Genomic DNA, 12804 nt, shown 5'->3' with positions numbered 1-12804 from the left:
TAAGTAATATACCCAAAGTCACATAGCTAGGGCCTATCAGAGGGGAGAATTTGAAAAAAGGACTCAAAATCCCAGTCTTTATCCATTATAACATGCTGCCTTCCAAGATATAAGGTGGTATGGCTTGTTGATATCTGTAGCAATGAAGGGAATATGCACCCTAATGAAATCATAAAACCAGTTTCTCAGATCCTAAGACAGCATAGTAAAAAGAAGACTTGGTTTCAAGTCTTTTTTCTGTCATTAACTATTTCTGGAGAAACACTATGGGCCTTGGATTCAAGAAAGACCTAGGTTAAAGTCCTGCCTCTAACATATACAAGCTATGTGAGCATGTGTATATTCCTTACTCTTATAGGCCCCCATATGACTCTCTAAAACTATAAACTACGGAGAAATTATTGAATTGCTGCATTGTTAGAAATTTCCACACTGAGAACGTCTTCCACGCATGAAATCACAGCTGGCTCTGTGACTTTGGGCCGGTCTCTTTATCTTTGTGAGTTTCAGTTTCCTTATGGGTAAAGTGTGTGCAATGGTACTTGTTCATAGACTTGTTTCGAGGTTCTGAGGAGATGATGTACCATTAGTACGTTGTAAGCATAAATGGAAGGTACATGGGGCAGCTAGGTGGAGCAGTGAGTAGAGCACTGGCTCTGGAGTCAGGAGGACCTGAGTTCAAATCCGGCCTCAGACACTTGACTCACCTACTAGCTGTGTGACCTTGGGCAAATCACTTAACCCCAATTGCCCTGTCTTCCCCCCTCCAAAAAAAATCTAAAAAAAAAATAAATAAATGGAAGGGACCAGCCTAGTTAAGTCTGAGAAAGCTCCTTACTAAGTGGGCTTCAGGATGATGAATTTTCCAAGCACAGCTCTTGAAGAATGAATGAAAAGACATTTGTTAAGCCCTTGCCATGTGCCAAGCACTTTGCTAAGCACCGAAGATACAAATACAAAAGCAAAGACAGCAACTTCACTCAAGGAGCTTGGGGAGACAACCCACAGAAGGACATTTTGGTCTGGAAAATTATAGGGATAGTGAGTGGGACCACAGGGGAGTAAATGGATAGATTGACACACCCATACAGGAACAATGGCTGAGGTTCATGAAGGCAGTGAAACAGGAGGCTGTGGAGGAGTTGGCTGGAGGGGAAAGAAGAAAGTAAAGCATAGCTGGGACTTTCCCAAAATAGTGGTCCAGGTAAGGCAGTCATCAATTAGAAGACAGAATTTTAGGGCTTGGTCTCTGGTGTGGGCTGCTAAAGGACGAGTGAGGAAGATGTGGAAGAGATGGCCAGAGAGGAGGGATGAAGACCACCCTCTAAGTTACTGAGGGGTTGTGATTAGCATCAAAAGAAGAAGAATCTGTCGGGGCTTTTGAGAACCAGGGCCACCTTCACATCTAGATGAGGCATTAGAGGAGCATCAGAGTGTATCACTTGGGGATGCATGACGGACGCACTTCTCCTTCTTCCCACTTCAGAGTAAAGTGGAGATATCCTCTCATTTCTTCCTATCAGTCATGATGACACTTTTAATTGGCTGCTGACCCAAAACAATGTGGACGTAATAAAGAGGCAACCCCTGTTTCCCAGACCCTTTCCTGACTAGAGTCTGAAGGAGTCCCAACATATCAAAAATTTTAGTAGTAGAGGTGACTCTCTACCCACTCAGGGAATCACAGCACTAGGAGGGAGACTATAGATCTTCTGGGTCAACCTTTTATCCAATGCAGCACATATACATACATACATATACAAATATGTGTGTATATACATATATATGTATACACACCCACACACACACACACACATGTGCACACACAAATGGGGCAACTAGGTGGTGCAATGGATAGAGTGCCTGGCCTGGAGTCAGGAAGACTCATCTTCCTAAGTCCAAATCTCTAGCCTCAGACACTTACTAGCTGTGTGATCTTAGGTAAGTGACTTAACCTTGTTTGCCTCGGTTTCCTCACCTGTAAAATGAGCAGAAGAAGGAAATGGCAAACCACTCCAGTGTCTTTGCCAAGAAAACCCCAAATGGGGTCTCAAAGAGTCAGACACGACAGAAAAATGACTGAACAACATATGTACATATATTAATATATAGATTTTATGATACATGTATATACATACATACATGCATATATGTATACAATATAGCTGTATACACACATACATGTCTGTGTTTATGTGCATGTATATACATATATCACAAATATATCTTCTGCAAAGATGATTCCACTCACTATAGGTACAGGGAATGTGTGCACACTTATGGACAACCTGAAATCCAGTAGACCTGAAAGAGGAACAGCTCTTGTTGCAAAAGAATTCAGCAAGTATCGCAACCAAATAGCAGCCCTGAGTGAAACAAGGCTGGCAAGTGAAGGCCAGCTTACTGAAGTTAGAGCTGGATACATGTTTTTCTGGAGTGGCCACAGTAAAGGGGAGCACTGTAGAGCTGATGTAGGTTTTGCAATCAAAACTAATCTAGTTAACAAGCTTGTATGCCTGCCAAAAGGAGTGAATGACAGGCTCATGACAATGCAATTGTCACTTGCAGGAAAACTCCACGCCCCCATCATCAGTGCCTATGCTCCCACCATGATGAACCCTGATGAGGTCAAATAAAAACTTTATGAAGACCTGGAGACCCTCATCATCACTGTGCCAAAAGAGAACAAGCTTATAATTCTAGGTGACTTTAATGCTAGGCTCAGACTACCAGACTGACAGGGAGTACTTGGCAGGAATGGAGTTGGAAACAGCAACAGCAATAGTTACTTACTACCAAAGATTAAGCTTCATGGATGCACATGGAGTCACTGGAGGGTGGATATGAAACTCAAGTATAATGCTATCTGTCTCCTATAAACTTTAAGGTCACCAAGTGGAGGAAGAATGCCTCATGAGGAGAAGGTAGGCTTCAGACTGAAGTTCTTGCTTAGGGTAGACCTATACAAGGGAGGAAATAAGAAGGAAAGAGGTCATTCCCAGTTGGTACTATAACTATCTTTGAAATAATTTTGGGGGGGAGGGGCGGAGCCAAGATGGCGGCTGGAAAGCAGGGAATAGTGTGAGCTCCCTGCTGAGTCCCTTCAAAAACCTATAAAAAATGGCTCTGAACCAATTCTAGAACTGCAGAACCCACAAAAGAGCAGAGGGAAGCAGGGCTCCAGCCCAGGACAGCCTGGATGGTCTCTGGGTGAGGTCTATCCCACACGGAGCTGGGAGCTGGGAGCGGAGCAGAGCAGAGCCCAGTGTGAGCGGCTTGGACCAACCAGACCAGGAGCCAGGCGGAGCGGGCCCTAGCACCCTGAATCAGTGAGCTGCGGCAGTTACCAGACTTCTCAACCCACAAACACCAAAGACTGCAGAGAAGGTTAGTGGGAAAAGCTGCGGGAGTGGAAGGAGTTCGAGGTTCGGTCACTGCCCCTGGGGCAGCGGAGGTGGGGCAGCTACAGCTGCAGTTGCTTCCAGCCCCAGGCCCACCTGGTGGGAGGAATTAAGTGGCGGATCAGAGCAGGAGTGCACAGCCTGCTGAAGATCTAAGCCCAGTCTGGGTTGGGGGTTCTTGGGGAAGGAACAGTGCTGGTGTGGCAGAGCTGGCACATCCCCCCCAAACGTGGAACATAGAACTCTTTAGTCTACAAGCAGTCATACCCCGCTGAAAAACTCAAGGGTCAAGTTAGTTGGTTGGGAATATGGCCAGGCAGCAAAAACACACCCAGATTCAGTCTCAGACTTTGGATTCTTTCTTTGCTGACAAAGAAGACCAAAACATACAGCCTAAAGAAGTCAACAAAGTGCAAGAGCCTACACCAAAAGCCTCCAAGAAAAACATGAACTGGTCTCAGGCCATGGAAGAGCTCAAAAAGGATTTGGAAAAGCAAGTTAGAGAAGTAGAGGAAAAATTGGGAAGAGAAATGAGAAGGATGCGAGAAAACCATGAAAAACAAGTCAATGACTTGCTAAAGGAGACCCCCAAAAATACCCAAAAATACACTGAAGAAAACAACACCTTAAAACACAGACTAACTCAAATGGCAAAAGAGCTCCAAAAAGCCAATGAGGAGAAGAATGCCTTGAAAGGCAGAATTAGCCAAATGGAAAAGGAGGTCCAACGGAACACTGAAGAAAATACTACCTTAAAAATTAGAATGGAGCAAGTGGAAGCTAGTGACTTTATGAGAAATCAAGATACTATAAAACAGAACCAAAGGAATGAAAAAATGGAAGACAATGTCAAATATCTCATTGGAAAAACCACTGACCTGGAAAATAGATCCAGGAGAGATAATTTAAAAATTATTGGACTACCTGAAAGCCATGATCAAAAAAAGAGCCTAGATATCATCTTTCAAGAAATTATCAAGGAGAACTGCCCTGATATTCTAGAGCCACAGGGCAGAATAGAAATTGAAAGAATTCACCGATCACCTCCTCAAATAGATCCCAAAAAGAAGTCTCCTAGGAATATTGTCGCCAAATTCCAGAGCTCCCGAATCAAGGAGAAAATACTGCAAGCAGCCAGAAAGAAACAATTTGAGTACTGTGAAAACACAATCAGAATAACCTAAGATCTGGCAGCTTCTACATTAAGAGATCGAAGGGCTTGGAATACAATATTCCAGAGGTCAATGGAGCTAGGATTAAAACCAAGAATCACCTACCCAGAAAAACTGAGTATCATGCTCCAAGGCAAAATATGGATTTTCAATGAAATAGAGGACTTTCAAGCTTTCTCAGTGAAAAGACCAGAGCTGAATAGAAAATTTGACTTTCAAACACAAGAATCAAGAGAAGCATAAAAAGGTAAACAAGAAAGAGAAATCATAAAGGACTTATTAAAGTTGAACTGTTTTGTTTACATTCCTACATAGAAAGATGATGTGTGTAATTCATGAGACCTCAATATCATAGTAGCTGAAAGGAATATGCATATATATATGTTTATGTATATATATATATATATATAAGTGAATGTGCATGTATGTATATATGTATGTGTTTATATATATATATGTAAATATATATATATATAGAGAGAGAGAGAGAGAGAGCGGACACAGCAGGTGAGTTGAAGATGAAGGGAAGATATCTAAAAGAAATAAAATCAAATTAAGGGATGAGAGAGGAATATATTGAGAGAGGAGATAGGGAGAGATAGAATGGGGTGGATTATCTCGCATAAAAGTGGCAAGAAGAAGCAGTTCTGTGGGAGGAGGGGAGAGGGCAGGTGAGGGGGGGAATGAGTGAATCTTGCTCTCATCAAATTTGGCCTGAGGAGGGAATACCATACATACTCAATTGGGTATCTTACCCCACAGGAAAGAAGAGGGAAGAAGATAAAAAAGGGGGGGGGTGGAGGTAATCAAAAACAAACACTTTGGAAACGGGACAGGGTCAAGGGAGAAAGTTCAATAAAGGGGGATGGGTTGGGAAGGAGCAAAATATAGTTAGTCTTTCACAACATGAGTATTGTGGAAGGGTTATACATAATGATACACATGTGGCCTATGTTGAATTGCTTGACTTCTTAGGGAGGGTAGGTGGGAAGGGAAGAGGGGAGAGAATTTGGAACTCAAAGTTTTAAAAATAGATGTTCAAAAACAAAAAAAAAAGTTTTTGCATGCAACTAGAAAATAAGATACACAGGCAATGGGGCATAGAAATTTATCTTGCCTACAAGAAAGGAAGGGAAAAGGGGATGGGAGGGGAGTGAGGTGACAGAAGGGAGGGCTGAATGGGGAACAGGGCAACCAGAATATATGTCATCTTGGAGTGGGGGGGAGGGTAGAAATGGGGAGAAAATTTGTAATTCAAACTCTTGTGAAAATCAATGCTGAAAACTAAATATGTTAAATAAATAAATTTTAAAAAGATTAAAAAAAAGAAATGACAAGCAGGATAGTTTCAGAAAACCTGGGAAGACATATATATTGAAGAAATGTTAAACGAACAGAACCAGGAGAACACTGTAGACAGTAACACCAATATTATATGATGATCCACTGTGAATGACTTAGCTATTCTCTGCAATACAATAATCTAAGGCAAGTTCTGAAGGACATATGAAAAATGCTTTCTACCTCCAGAGAAAGAAGTGATGGAGCCTGAATGAAAAGTAAAGTATATTTTTTAAACTTCAAAAAAAAAAAGAAATAATTTTTTATTATTTTTTTTTGCCATGGGAAAGAACTCTGATGATCCTGCTCCCAATACAGCTTTGAAAAAACATTTAATAAATTTTGATTGAATGAAGGGCTGCTTAATTAGGAGTTATAACTATAGAGCCATAACATTGCCTTGCCTTTAGAGAATTCTTTACAAATGTTCAATGAACGAATGAATGATTACTGGGACAGAGTATACCCAAGTATTTTAAACTGTCACCCTATTGAAAACAATGCAAAACTGAAAGGTAAATCTGAAAACCTGCATTCCCAATATCTTTGAAAGAGTGCATTGTATAGGGAAGTATTTTTCTTTATTTCTGTGGCTACTGAAAAGCTTCAACCAACAACCCAGCTGTAACTGTGAAATTTTGTGCCTAGGGCTAAGAAGAATCGGATAATAGGGCTCCGGGAGAGCTCCTCTGTGGCGTGACCACCGGGGGAGGAAGTATATACTTTCAACCTGAAGGACTGCCTACTGTGGGGAAGGGGAGGGTCAGAGGGCAGCCACCAGCACGCCCTGGTACAGTGACGTCAGCACCCTCTAAATAGTAGCATCCTTGCCGGCTCCTAGTCACCCTTTGCCCTAGTTATAGTTCTATCTTGTGGTTCAATCTTTTCAGTCACATCTGACTCTTTGTGATCCCATTTGGGACTTTCTTGGCAAGGATACTGGGATGGTTTGCCTTTCCTTCTCCAGATCATTCTACAGATGAGGAACTGAGGTAAATAGGGTTAAGCTCAGAGTCACAAAGCTAGTAAGTATATGAGGCCAGATTTGAATTCATGAAGATGAGTCTTTCTGATTCTAAGCCCAGTACTCTATCCACTGTGCCACCTAGCTGCCCATAGTTCTTAGAAGGTAATAAAATAATTGTCACCACATTATGATCTCAATATATAAGGGAAAACTGCTGGATGAATTGCTTCCATGGAAGCATTAGAAACCTTTAAAAATTATAAATTCCCTAAAAAAGGTCAAGAAAGTCAAAGCCAAGTTTATCATCTTTTTCCCCCTTCCCTCCTGGCATTTTTTTCCTGTGGTTTTATTGCAGTCTCTTCCAGAGAGTGGTAGCGGTCGGTTAGGGTGGGATGTGGAATCATTCCCCCGCCTGGTTCTAGAGAACGAGGCCATACACTTTGACAGCTGTTTTTCCCAACAACTTGACTAATACGGTCCTTTCTACTGATTTTCCTGGCCAGTAAAAACAGAAATTGTTGTTTTTGGCCCTGGTGCAGGGAGAGAGGGAGGAGAAGATGGGGTAAATGACATAAATGGCTTCTAAACTAAGTAACTTAGCAGATGAGTTTAAGCAAAGAGAATGAGAAACATTTCTTGACAATAAGTTATTTAGCAGATAAATCCAAAGAAGTATACCAGCTGGCAGAAGCAAAGCAACAAACAAGCAACAGCAACACAGAGACACTTTTCCCAGCCCATCCCCTGGCCAGCATTCTATACTTGTTGCCCAGCATCATTGTTACTAACCTTGTGCATGTGGGTGACAGCTATTTAAAAGACTGCTTTGTGTTCTGGTCCAAAGGGTGGCCAAATCAGCAGGACTCTGGGGGTTTGTATAGTGTGGTTAGTCCCTCAGGTCTCCTCATCAACATATTCTCATTAGGCAAAGACTGGCCATAGGCACCTTGGTTTTCAATGACTCTGTGATCTCAAAGAGGTGGGTACTCCCTTCGGCAGTGTAGATCCCATCACATCTGTAACATCTCATCCTGTGCCATTCTTCTTCCCTAGAGGGTCGCACCCCAAATACTGAAGGACTCCAATTGCTCCTACATAGGCACTCTAACAAATATACCTGGGGCCTTTTCATAAGTTGTAGGATAACACATTTAGAACTAGACAGAGCACTGGATCTGGAGACTGGAAGACCTGAGTTCAAATACAGACTCAGATATTTACTTAGCTGTGTGACCCTGACAAGTGACAATCTCTGTCTGCTTCTTCAGTTTCCTTAACAGTTACAACAGGGATAATATAATGGGGGATAATAATGACATCTACTTCTCAGAATTATTGTAAAGATAAAATGAGAGAATATCTGTAATTTGCAAACCTTGAGGAACTAAGTGGATGCTAGCTATTATTATTGTTATGGCTATGTGAATTCAGGTCCCCTCACTCCAAATTCAATGTTGTTTCCATTACAAAACATTTCCTCTCAGTGTTGATAACACCACTGCACTCAGCTCATTAGACATCGCTCCGAACAGATTACTGGCCAATCGCCTCTTCTGATCATACTTTGATGTTTCCTGTCGCTGTCCGGCTGTTTCGGTCACGTCCAATTCTTTACGACCCCATTTGAGGTTTTCTTGGAAAAGACAGTGGAGTGATTTGCCATTTCCTTCGGCAGGAGAGCTCATTTTACAGATGAGGAAACTGAGGCAAAGAGAATTAAGTAACTTGCTCAGGGTCATACAGCTATTTAAGTGTTTGAGGTCAGATTTGAACTCATGAAGATGCATCTTCCTGACTCCCGGCATGGCACTCTATCCACTGTACCACCTAGCTTCCCACTAATGTCTCCTAGGTAATCTCTTTTACAGTATGTCTTGCACTGAAGTCATAGTAAGCTTCACTCCATGCTCACCATTTATCCCTTCAGACCCACAGGTACCTCTCTCTCTTCACTGAAGAGGGAGAGAGGTGGAGGTGGGGAAAGACAGAAGTAGTAGTTGAAGACATGGGAGAGAGTTGAGTAAGAACAGGGGCATCAAAGTGGAAAAACACAAATATATGATTATTTAAAAGGGAGCTGATTCTTCTAGTTGATGGAAATTCATTCACCCTAACTAAAATTCCAGCTTTATGAATTTGGGGATGCATTCAGTCAATGAAGAATACTATTAAGAACCTTACACACTTTATCTTATTCAAACCGTAAAACATATAATAGAGGCAGTTAGATGACACAATGGATAGAGCTCTGGGCCTGGAGTCAAGAAGACAAGTTCAAATCCAGCCTCATACACATACTAGCTGTGTGACCTTAGACAAGTCATTTAACCTCTGTTGGCCTCAGTTTCCTTAATTATAAAATGGAAATGATTAATAGTACCTACCTCACAGGGTTGTTTTAAAGATATTTGTAAAGGGCTAAGCAGAGTGCCTGGCATGTGGTAGGCACTATATAAATGCTAGATATTTTTTATTATTATCATCATTATCCACCCTATGAGACAGGTAGTACTAGTATTGTTATCCACACTCTGTTGCTGTTATTATTGTTGAGTCATTTTGGTTGTGTCTGACTCTCCATGACCCATTTGGGGTTTTCTTGCCAAAGATATTGGAATGGTTTGCCATTTTATTCTCCAGCTCATTTTACAGATGAGAAAACTGGGGCAAACTGGATCAAGTGACTTGCCCAGAGTCACACAGCCAGTCAGTATGTGAGGCCAGATTTGAACTCAGGTCCTTCTAATTCCAGGGCCAACATTCCATCCACCATGCCACCTACCTGCCCTATCCCTACTTTACAGGTAAGTAAACTATAGTTCAAAGAGGATCAGTGACTTGCCCCTGATTACATAGCTATTGAGTGTCAAAGGTGGGATTTGAACCCTCATCTTACTATCAGATCAGTACTCGGTCTACACTACCATGCTGCCCCTTAAAATGAATGAAGGTATGTAACTACCTCATTTTTGTTCAATTCAGAGCAATAATGTACAAGCGGTGAGCATGTTAATTGTTTTGCCTTTGTGCTTAAGGAGGCATAATTGTTGGAGGACTTGTGCACTATCAGAAGGGGCACTGTACCACCAGGTATGGTTCAAAAGTGTTTTTGAAACAATTCAACATTTAGTTGCTTTTTTCAATAGCTTGAGTCCCCAGGTGGCTGGTTTTTGAAATAGGTATGAGATGCTTACCAGTTGCAGTTTTCCCTTCACTGTTTTTCTTCCGTTGAAAACAGAGTTATGAAATGTCCTTGCATGGGACACAGGTAATGACTATTTACACCCTTACCAAATAGACAAGATTATGGAACAGAGATGCTTGTGAATATCTAGCGGGTGTTAATTTCCCAGCAGGAGGAAAAACACCTTGACTCAAATGCAGGCCAGCTCCTTTTCCTTCATATTAGCTTGCTATTCCTCAGACACTTCTCACCCTGGCCGGCTTTGCTGGCCGTAACACAGAATCAATTACCATATGCAATCCCGTGGACAGATGGAAAATCCATTATGAAGACAGCCAACTTTATATTCCCACACTCCAGAAAACCAAACCCGGTGAACAAACAGTACAAAATCACTGCAGTCAGCATCTTAAAATCATTGGAAGATCTAGTATCCTCCAAGGAAAGCAAAGGCAGTTACCTAGAGCCATCACCCTTCAAAAAAGCATCTGAGGCAGATGGATCAGGTTTATCCTTTGACTCTATGGTCTAATCCTAACGAAAACTCCTTTGTCTCAGTCCTCTGTTTCTTTAGCTGGAAAATGATTGCAAATCTGGTCAATATGGAAAGAAATGCTTAACTATATTAAAGTGAGTTGAAAACAAAGTACAGTTGAGAAGTTTAATTAAGTTTAGAAGCTTCTTTTCAGGGCTATGGGCTTCTCATAATTTTTTTAACCTAGTTTTTTTTCCCTTAAAAACTAAGGAATTTGGAGCAGGTAGGTGGCACAGTGGATACAGCACCAACCGTGGAGTCAGGTTGACCTGAGTTCAAATCCAACTTCAGATACTTTAGTAGCTGTGTGACCCTGGGCAAGTCACTTAACCCTGATTGCCTCCAAAAACAAAAACAAACAAACAAAAAAAAAAAAACTAAGGCACTCTCATAACTTAGTGTGACCAGGCCTTAGAGTGAACCTATATGACCTATATACCTAATTATCTCATCTATACAAATTTTTAAGAGACTAATGAATCAATGGCATCCTGAATAAAAGTATTAGTAGGCAGGCTTTTCCCAGAAATATTACACAGTAGACTCCATCTTTATCCTCACACAAATGATAGAGAATACTAGATCCTAATTTGCTTGTTTATTGATGAGCAAAAAAGAATTTGATTTGGCAGAACAAAATGTTACCCTGCAGACTCTTTTCTTCTAATATGTCTCCCATTCGTACAGTAAAATTATTCAAGATTCTTTGAAAGATATAACAGAAATAACCTTGTTCAATGACTCACTCATCATTAATCCCAGCTGAGAAATAGAATGGGCAAATGTATGCTCACCAAAACTGTTGCCTCTTTCATGGAAGAGCTCTAATGCAGAGTCCAAGTTGGGGAAAGATTCTCTATGGAGGGTGGAACCCTTCAGATACTCCTGTCTATGAATGACATGGTATTGGTTTCATTGAGTCCTGGAATATTGCAGTCTCAAGAGTTTAAGCCTTAAAATCTACACAGAAAAAAACACAAGTGGATGAAGAATGCCTACTGCCCAGATGATGACATGCTATTAGATGGACAATTTATAGAGCACATTCATCAGTGTGTATACATCTGTATATTTAAGTACTGCAAATGGAAGAGTAGTACCTAGAATTAAAATGGAGGCCAGCAGATGGAATTGCCTTTGGGAAATTACAAAGCTACTTTAATAATTCCCATATCCTCCAAGAAACAAAGGCCCATTGTTTCAATACTAATAGTCTACTACTGTTATATAGCTGTGAGGCAGAGAATGTAGCAGTCTAAGAAAAATTAAAAATTAGTATCACTCGGAGGGACATGGTGGTCATGAGAAGGCTACAGCGCAGAACAAATTAGGAACTATTAAAAACAGAACTAGAGTAGGAAATGTTATCACAGATATGGATGATCAAAAAAGATGGGTAGGTCATTAACAAAGATGAGGCAGCTAGGTGGTACAGTGGATAGAGTACTGGATGTACTGAGTTCAAATCTAGCCTCAGATAACTTACTAGCTGTGTGACTGTAGGCGAAACACTTACCCTTTGCCTGCCTCCATTTCCTCATTTGTAAAATGGGCATAAGAGCACCTACCTCCCAGGATTGTTGTGAGGCTCAAAAGAAATAATGTACGTTAAATACTTTACAAACCTTTAAGTGCCACGTAAATGATAGCTGTTATTAATATTATGTACCATATCTACATATGTAGCAAATCCACAGAAATTTGTATGCTCATCTATTTGTATGTGTGTGTATTTATATGTGTGTCCACACATTATGTATGTGTATATTTATGTGTCGATAGATAATTACCTTTTGTATACTTTGGACTTTAAAAGGACATCAGACATAAAACTTTAAAGTTCAGTCATGCCCAACTCTTTGTGACCCCATTTGGGATTTTCTTGGCAAAGATACTGGAGTGGTTTGCCCTTTCCTTCTCCAGCTTGTTTTACAGATGGGGAAACTGAGGGCAAACAGGGTTAAGTGACTTGACCAGGGTCACACAGCTAGGAAGTATCTGAGGCCAGATCTGAACTCAGAAAGATGAGTTTTTCTAACTCCAGGTTAGGCACTCTATCCACTTTGCCACCTAGCTGTCCTTATGAAATTTTAGCTTACCTTTAAAAAAGAATCTCAAGATTTCAGCTGGCTTGTTTTTCAGGACTGAGTGTATGTGTGCAGCTCAAGTCAGACTTCTGCCGCGGCACTGAGAGAATAATGGCC

The sequence above is a fragment of the Trichosurus vulpecula genome, chromosome 1 (genome assembly GCF_011100635.1).
Source record: "Trichosurus vulpecula isolate mTriVul1 chromosome 1, mTriVul1.pri, whole genome shotgun sequence".
NCBI lineage: Eukaryota > Metazoa > Chordata > Mammalia > Diprotodontia > Phalangeridae > Trichosurus > Trichosurus vulpecula.
This window is presented reverse-complemented; position numbering follows the sequence as displayed.